Here is a 9,340-nt window from a genome sequence, read left to right as displayed (position 1 = left end):
TCTTCTATATATCATTCCCTAGTCTGAGAATCAGACATATTTCTTTGAGAAGTCCTGGTTCCTTTTATGGAGACCGGTACCGGAGACCAAGATCTAGACGCTGCATATCCCATTGCTACTAGGGTGCCATTGTTTCTGAGAGAGCAAGGAAATGTGTGTTTATAAACATACCTATAAATATTCTTATATTTAACATCTCTATCAATATTAAGTGAAAAGAGGTGATAATTGACCATGCCAACTCCAGTCTGTTTCCATGTGTGCCATTCTAGCCTCCTCCCTTTGCTTACCTCTAACAGTGAAAAAACCCTTACTTAAATGTTCAATTACAGTATACGTAGACAGTGGTTTCAGAGTTGTTATGTCATGTTGTGTGGGAAACAACTGTGTCAACTAAAGCACAGTGCTGTGCACAGCGTCTTTTGTCTCTAGTGTCACTGACCATTGACTTCCAAAGTTACATGCATCACCTTCTTTCTCTGACATCCTCTTCCATGAGGCTGCATTATACATTTATTATAGTGGCTGCATTATACATTTATAGTGTATAATGCATATTGTATGCATATATGTATACATATATGTATACATATATGAGGCTGCATTATACATTTATAGTGCAGTTATTTTGCCACAGTCGTCATTCCATTCTATCCTATGATTTCCTTGATCTCCTTAGTGATATTTTTAAAAATTATATATATACACAGAACTCTATATATACAGAACATACATATATGTATATATGTAATTTTTTTAGTATCATATATGTGTTAGTCTCTGTGCTGTAAAGTTCTACGGGTTTTGAAAAATGCACAGTCAAGCATCTACCACTACTGCATTATACACCAAAGTTTATTATCCTAAAAGTTACCCTGGGCTTTACCTATTTAATCCTCACTCCCACTTCCCGAATCTGTGGCAATCACTGATGTATTTACCACCTTCGTAGGTTTGTCTTTGCCTAAATGCCACATAACTGGAGTCATACAATATGGATGCTTTTTAAACTGACTTTTATTCAGCAATATGCATTTGAGCTGTATATGTCTTTTTGCAGCTTGAGAGTCCATCTTCTATGCTATTGCTAATAATACGGTATTGAATAGACGAACTGTATTTTGCCCATCACTTCCCCTATTGAAGCTCATCTTATTTACTTCCAGTTTTGGGTGGTTGTAAACATGGCTGCAGTAAACATTTGCATGAGTATTTCTTGTTTGTTTGTTTGTAGACATAAATTTTCAAATCAGTTGGGTAAACAGGAGCATATTTGCTGGATCAGATGGTAAGATTGTGTTTAGTTTTGGAAGAAACTTCCAAACTGTCTTCCAAAGTGGTTCCACCATTTTACATTGTAACGAGTACAATCACTCAGAGTAATATGTGAGTTTGTGTTACTCCCACCTTTGCCCGCAGTGGGTATTGTCATTTTTTAAAATTTTAGCCATAGTGATATAAATGTGTCATGGTTCACATTGTTGTTTTAATTTGCAGCTTTCTAATGACAGATGGTCTAGGGCATCTTTTTCTTTGCTTATTTGCCATGGCCCAATTTATTTCACGATGTGTCTGCTTAGATATTTTACCCATTTTTGAATTGGGCTTCTTGTTTTCTTATTGTTGAGTTCTAAGCATATTTTATAAAAATTTTGGCACACATCCTTTATCAAATTGTGTTTTACAAATATTTTCTCCTAGTCTGCGGCTTCTCTTAACATTGTGTTTAATATGGTAGAATTTTTTAGTTTTAATAAGCTCCAACTTAAAATTTTTTTCTAGATTGTGTTTTTGGTGTTGTATCTAAAAACACATCTCGAAATGCAAAGTCTCATAAAATTTTTCCTAGGCCCGTTTCTCCTCCTCCTCCTCTTCCATGTCTTTCTATGTATTTTTCTTCTTCCTATGTCAAGAGTTTTGAATTTTACATTTAGATCTATCATCCCTTTTTAGTTAATTTTTGTGAAAGCTTCAAAGTCTGTGTCTAGGTTATTTTATTTTAATATGGACTTCCAATTGTTACAGCACAATTTGTTGAAGAGATGATCTTTTCTATATTAAATTACCTTTGCTCTTTTGTCAAAGATCAATTGACTATATTTCTGTGAACTCCTTATTCTGTTCAATTGATCGAGGAGTCTATTCTTTTGCCAATAAAACACTTTTTTAAAAAAATTATTGTAGCTTTAAAGTAAGTTTTGAAATCAAGTAGAAGCCCTCCAACTTTGCTCTTCTTCAGTGTTGTATTGATGATTATATCCCTTTTTCCTTTCCATATAAACTTTATCAGTTTGTCAACATCTACAAAATAGTTTCCTGGGATTTTGATAAGGATTGTGTTGAATCTTTAGGTCAATTTGAGAAAAATTGTTATCTTAACAACATTGAATCTTGCAATCCATGAACACAAAGTATTTATTCCTTTATTTAGATACTTGATTTATTCATCTGTGTTATATAGTTTTTCTCATACAGATCCTATATATATTTTGTGAGTTATATACCTCTGTATTTCTAGTTACCTATATATTGTGCTATTGTAAATGATATTAGTTTTTAAATTTCAAATTACAGCTGTTTATTGTTGGTATATAGGAAAGCAGCTGACTTTTGTGTATTAATCTGTTATCCCCGGCCTTGCTATAATTGCTTATTAGTTTCAAGAGTATTTTTGTCGATTCTTCAGGATTTTCTACATTAATAATGTCATGTCACCTGTGAATAAAGACAGTTTTATGTTTTCCTTTCAGATATATATACTCACTTTTTTTTCCTTTACTCATCTTTCTGCACTAGCTAGGATTTTCAGGATGATATTGAATAAGAATGTAAAGAGAAGACATTCTCTTATTTTTGCCTTATTTCCAATCATATGGAGAAAGCATTCAATTTCTCACCACTGTGTTATATTAGCCATAATTTTTTAAAAAGATGTTCTTTATTAAATTGAAGAAGTTCTCTGTGTTCCTAGTTTGCTGAGAGTTTTTGTCATGAAAGGGTGTTGGAATTTGGCGAATTTAGCACTAATAAATATCATATGAATTTTCTTGTATAGACAGTTGATATAATCAGTTGCACTTACTGATTTTTAAATGTTGAACCAGTCTTGCGTACCTGGGATAAATCCCACTCAGTCACATTGCACAATTACTTTATGCATTGTTGAATTTGACTTGCTATTGTTTTGTTAAGTAGTTTGGTTATAAGATATTTTGCTCTGCAGTTTTTCTCCTTGTTACATCTTTTTCTGGTTTTGATATTACTGTAAGACTGGCCTCAGAGAATTAGTTAAGATTTCTTCCCTCTGTTCCAGAAGAGGAATATTTGTAACCATATTAGTTCATTCTCACGTTGTTTAAAGAAATACCAGTATGGGATAGTTTATAATTTATATCAATAAGAAAAGAAGTTTAATTGGCTCATGGTTCTACAGGCTGTACAGAAAGCATGGCAGCATCTGCTTCTCAGGAGCCCTCAGGAAGCTTCCAGTCATGGCAGAGAGCAAACAGGGAGCAGACTTATCACATGGCAAAAGCAGGAGCAAGAGAAAGCGAGACCAGATCTCATGAGAACTCATTCAGTCACTATCATGAGGACAGTACCTAGAGGGATGGTGCTAAACTACTCGTTGAAGAATCTGCCCCCATGATCCAATCACCTCCCACCAGTCTCCACCTCCAACTCTGGAGATTATATTTCAGTATGAGATTTGGGTAGGGACATATGTCAACTATGTCAGTAGATAATTAGTATCACGGCTTCCTTAAAGGTTTGGTAGAATTCACCAATGACATTTTCTGGGCTTTGTTTCTTGTCATTGCTGTTGTTATTGTTGTTGAAAGGTTGTTCATTATTGATTTAATTTATTTAATAGCTATATACCTATTCAAATGGTCTAATTCTCATTGTATGGATTTTGGTGATTTGTGTCTTTCAAGAAATCAGTTCATTTTATCTAAAAGATCAGATGTGTGGAGATGGAGTTGTTTATATCTCCTTTGTTTCCATTTTAATGTCCCTGGGTTTAGTAGTAATGACCACTATTTCTTCTATGACAGCGGCAATTTATGACCTCTTTTTTTCTTGGTGAGGCTGATTAGAAGTTTATCAATTTTACAAAACTTTTCCAAGAACCAACTTTTAATTTTATTGATTTTCTCTATTGCTTTTCTGGTTCAATTCCATTGACTTCTGCTCTATGTTTAAAATAATTTCTTTTCTTGTTCTTGCTTTATAGCTTCAGTTGTAGTCCTTTCTCTAGCTTCTTCATGTTGGAGCTTAGATTATTGATTATAGATCTTTCTTAATTTCAACGATATGCATTTAATCCTATGCATTTCCTTTTAATCCCCGATTTTACTGTATCCCACAAGTTTTGATGTTATCTTATTTTTATTTAGTTCAAAATTATTTTAAAGTTTGTTTATAATTTCTTCCTTGGCTTACATGTTATTTAGAAGAGTATTATTTAATCTTTAAATATTTCAGCATCTTTCCGCTGTCTTTCTGCTGGTGGTTTCCAGTGTAAGCCCTTTGTCTTCTGATAACATATTTTGTATGATTCCTAACCTTTGAGGTGTGTTCATGGCCTAGAATGTGGCCTATCTTTGTGAGTACCGAATGTGAACTTGAAAGGAATGTGTATTCTGCTATTGTTGGATGAAATGTTCTATAAATGTCAATGAGATCTAGTTGATTAATAGTGCTGCTCAGGTCAACTTTACCTTTAATGATTTTCTGCTTGCTTGATCTATCAGTTGCTGGCAGAGGGCTGTTGAAGTCTTCCAGTGTAATAGAGGATTTGTCCATTTCTTCTTTCCTTTTCTTTCCCTGAAGTATTTTGACACTCTGTCATTAGGTACACACACTTTTAAGATCGTTATGTCTTCTTGAAGAATTGATGCTTTTATCATTATATAATATCTCTTTATCACTGATAAATTTTGGTTGTTTGTTTAGAAGTTTGCTTTAGAAATTCATAAAGTGACTACAGCTTTCTTTTAGTTAGTATTAATATGGTATAGCATTCTCTATCCCTTTTATTTTAAGCTAGCTGAGTCTTTGTATGTAAAGTTGGTCTCTTGTCATAACATGTACTTGTGTTTTTTTAAATCCACTCTGACAATCTCTGTATTTCAATTGGTATATTTAGACCATTCACATTTAAAGTGATTTTTACATAATTTTATTAATATTTACTAGTTTGTGATGTTTGCATTTTACATACACCTATTCTTTGTTTCTTTTTTAAAAAATTTCTCTTTTTTTGCCTTCTGTGCTTTGAACTGAGCATTTTATAAGATTCTATTTTAGTCCTGATGTGGTGGCTCATGCTTGTCATCCTAACACTATGGGAGAGGCCAAAGTGGCTGTATCACCTCAGGTCAGGAGTTTGAGACCAGCCTTGCCAACATGGTGAAACCCTGTCTCTACTAAAAATATAAAAAATTATCTGGATGTGGTGGCACATGCCTGTAATCCCAGCAACTCAGGAGGCTGAGGCATGAGAATTGCTTGAACCCAGGAGGCAGAGGTTGCAGTGAGCTGAGATTGCACCACTGCACTCCAGCCTGGGTGACAGAGTGAGACTCTGCCTTAAAATAATAATAATAATAATAATAATAATAATAATAAATTTTATCTCCTCTCTCAGTTTATCTATTATACTCCTTTAAAACTACAGGGTTGTTTTTTTTGTTTTGTTTTGTTTTTTTCCAATTTGACTGCTCTAGAGTATTCAATACACATTTTTAACTAACCCAAGTCTGCCTTCAAATAACACTATATTGTTTCTTGTGTAGTGCAGGTTCTTAGAATATTCTCAATTCCTCCCATTTCTTTTGCCATTTTATTATTCCGTATACTATAATAATCTAATAAATGGTTACTATTACTTTGAACAGTTATTTCTTGAATCAATTAAGTATAAAAAAATTCTATTTTACCTTCATTTATCCCTTCTCCAATGTTCTTTTTTTCTTTATAGAGTCTGAATTTCTGGCCTATATTATTTTCTCTCTCCATGTGCTTCCTGGCACAAATAGGGCAGCCTCCAGGGCTCCAGAGGAGAGCTGCTCATATTCATCTGACACCATGTGGCCACAGAGCGGAAACTCATCCAGTTTTGCCTTCTTCCGACCCAGGTCAAAGAGGTGAACCTTGCCATTAGGGAAACCTTGGCAGAAGTAAGAATGGGTAAGACTTCTTCTTACAATACCAGTAACATTGGGTGGGGTGGCGGCCCATGGTGACACCAGAATCTTTGGTGGTGCATGAAAGGGAAAGAGACTAGAGTTGGGGTCTTTAAACATCAACACTTTAATATTGGGAAGATTTCACTCCACTCTCCTCCAAAGTCTGCTGAATTCTTATTCTTGCCCTCATATAGGTAAGGTATTATGCTTTTCTGTGGCTTCTTTCAAGTTCTTCTCTTTGTCTTTGGTTTGCTGATTGAATATAACATGGATGTGATACACCTAGATGTAATTTTAAAAAATCCTACTTGCAGTTCAGAGAGCTCCCTGGATCTGTTTGGGAGTCTGTCATTAATTTTGGAAAGTTCTCAGCCATCATGACTTTAGACATATATTTATTTCCACTCTGTTATCTTTTTTCCCCCTTCTGATAGTTCAATCATACATATATGTTACTTTGCTATGGCCTTAATTTTGGTGTTTCCCCCCCAAATTCACATGTTGAAACCTAATCCCCCAATACGATTTCATTTGAGGGTAGGTCCTTTGAAAGATGAGAATGAAGCCCTCGTGAATGGAATTTGTGACCCTATAGAGGAAGCTCAAGACAGCTACCTTGTCCTTTTTACCACGTGAGGACACAGCAAGAAGGTGCCATCTGTGAACGAGGAAGCAAGCCCTCACTAGATGTGGAATCTGCTGATGCCTCCATCTTGGACTTCCCAGCTCCGGAACAGTGAGAAATAGATTTCCTATTTCTCACCAAACTGGCTGCCCAGTTGATGATATTTTGTTATCATCAAGTTTTTGATTTCCTATATTTCCTTTTGATTCTTCCTTTTTTTTGTTTTTGTTTTTGTTTTTGCTTTTGTTTTGTGACACGGAGTCTGGCTCTGTCACCCAGGCTGGACAGGCCCTGAGGAGTTTCTCATTCTCACACTCGTCCTCACTCTGCCTTCAGCAGTTTGTCGAAATGACCATTGAGATACCCCTACCAGTGTGTAGCTGCCATGGCGTCTGTTCCAAGTCAGCTCATGGTGCTTTTGGCTCGCAGGATAGAGCCATCACTCCAGATCTCAAGGAGGCAGTTTGCCCTGTGACCTGCACTTTCCGAGGGTCCTGGTATTCATTTTCAGTATGTTCTGTTGTTTTCTTCTCGTAGGGGAAGGAGTGACAACTTCCAAGCTGTTGACCTGTCAGTGCTGAAACCAGCAGTCCCTTCAACGAGGGCCAAATGAGGTCAGTTCTCTGAAAAGATTTTGGAAAGGGTGTACTGGAATGAAAGTCAATAATTATGAATTGACTTATTGATTTTTTTAATGAAAATGTAAAGATGTATCCGTAGCCATATCTTAACAAAATGCAAGATGCGCCTCCCATCCCTGCAGCACTCCTCTTTCCCATTTCTTCTTAGCTGGTCTCTCCAGGACACGTCTGATTTATACGATGCCCACTCTGGGTCAGCAGCTTCAGCCATGAAAGCCTGCAAAACTGAAGCACCATTTGGCCAGGTGCTGGTCCTGTGACATCACAGGGAGGCTGGCATCCACACACCCATTCTAGGCAAGGAGGCAAAAGAGCTTGCTGTTCAGCTTCTGTGGGCCCGTTTGTGAATTTGAGCAGGTGCAGCCTCTCCTTGAAACAGAGGCCAGGTCCATGGCACGAGTGTTTTATTCAGACCAATGCCCCACTGGAGGGCCTGGGAGCTCCTGAGCCGGGATTCCTGGGTGTGCCTGGGTGCTGTACCCAAAACTGCAGGGCCTGGGGCACCTGCCCTGCTCTCACTGTTATCAGCTGGTGTATTCTCAGTGCAGGGCTGTCATTTAATTCCTATAGTTCTGCAGTACATGGAGTTGGGAATTAAATCCTTCCTCTGTGTTTTCATTACACTACCTTCCTGCTTCGTTGCTTCTGAGACGGGAACCTCACCTGCCTGGCCTTTGCCTCCTTCTTCCCCAGAACCTCCCAAGACCTCTCGTCTTCTGATTTGACGTGAAACTGCCTGCCCACCCCAGCTTGGTCCCAGCAGATGTCTGGGCAGAGCTGTCACCCAGACCTCTGATCTTTCCCAGCCTTTTTGCCTCTGAGGGTTCTTTTTTCTCTACCCACCTCCCCTGACCCTGGTGGCAGCTGACTCAGCTCAACCACAGGAACAGCCATATCTTTCTTGCAGACTCACAACGGCTTCAGTTCCTTTCTGGTCCCACAATCTTACCTGTATCTTATTGCCCCCTCCTCTCCCACCTTGGTTGCAGCTTGCAGAAGAGAGACCTGGTTAGGAGTCAGGCAAACCCTGGCTCCCAGCTGCTTCTGATGTGACCTTAGTGAAGTGGCTAGACCTCTCTGAATCCTATATTCCTAATCCCTAAATCCGAGATCTCTACCGTTGAGGGCTTCATGAGGACTTCACAGGGCTGTCATGAGGACTAGATCCAACGGACGGAAGCCTTGCTGCATGGTCAGTGCACGCATCGATAAAGGTGGCTGACGCCAGCTCCCTCCCCCACGCCTGGCTCAGCGCATATTTTACCTCAGAGTGTCCAGCCTTTACTCTCTCCTCTCATGTGAGCTGGAACTGTCCCAGCAAGTGATAGGCAAGTTCAGTGCTCTGTCTACCTGTGTGGATTCTGAGTAGCACGGCACACCCGCTCCTCACACACACATGTGGCTCACTGGGCATAGGGAGACTCGGGAGACCTGGTCCCTGGTCTGAGTCCAACCAAGGGTAGTGTGTTTGCAACTGATGACATTGCTACAAATCTCTTCCGGCTCGATTGAGGATGTCCTCCTCAAATTGCCCTTTCAACTTTATTTCCACAGTTGTCTTCTCCATTTGGTTTCCAATATGCAGGTACCTTTCCAGGCTGCCTCACAGGTGCATCAGGTGAGAGCCCCGGGAGAGGCCAGCAGAGGAGGCCTGGAAGCCCCCACAGCCACGTGAGTGTGGAGAATGGAGGCTTAAAGCAAAGAGTTGCTAACAGTCTCAGCCACTTTATTCTTTGTTGTTGTTGTTTGCTTCTTTGTTTGTTTGTTGTTTGTTTGTTTTGAGATGCAGTTTCGCTCTTGTTGCCCAGGCTGGAGTGCAATGGTGCCATCTCGGCTCACTTCAACCTCCCCCTCCTGAGTTCAAGCAGTTCTCCTGCCTC

General features: G+C 38.7%; 1 long non-coding RNA gene across 1 annotated transcript; it reads left to right on the top strand.

The window, feature by feature from the left end:
• The first annotated feature begins 6,001 nt into the window (after positions 1 to 6,001).
• LOC123567307 (uncharacterized) lies at positions 6,002 to 9,128 on the top strand. Its single transcript, XR_006690227.2, has 3 exons — positions 6,002 to 6,195; positions 7,357 to 7,433; positions 9,046 to 9,128. It is a non-coding gene; the product is annotated as an uncharacterized lncRNA (long non-coding RNA).
• The last annotated feature ends 212 nt before the right edge of the window (positions 9,129 to 9,340 follow it).

This window comes from Macaca fascicularis, chromosome 10 (genome assembly GCF_037993035.2).
Source record: "Macaca fascicularis isolate 582-1 chromosome 10, T2T-MFA8v1.1".
NCBI lineage: Eukaryota > Metazoa > Chordata > Mammalia > Primates > Cercopithecidae > Macaca > Macaca fascicularis.
Note: the sequence above shows the minus strand (reverse complement) of the source record. Positions and strands in the feature narration are given on the sequence as shown.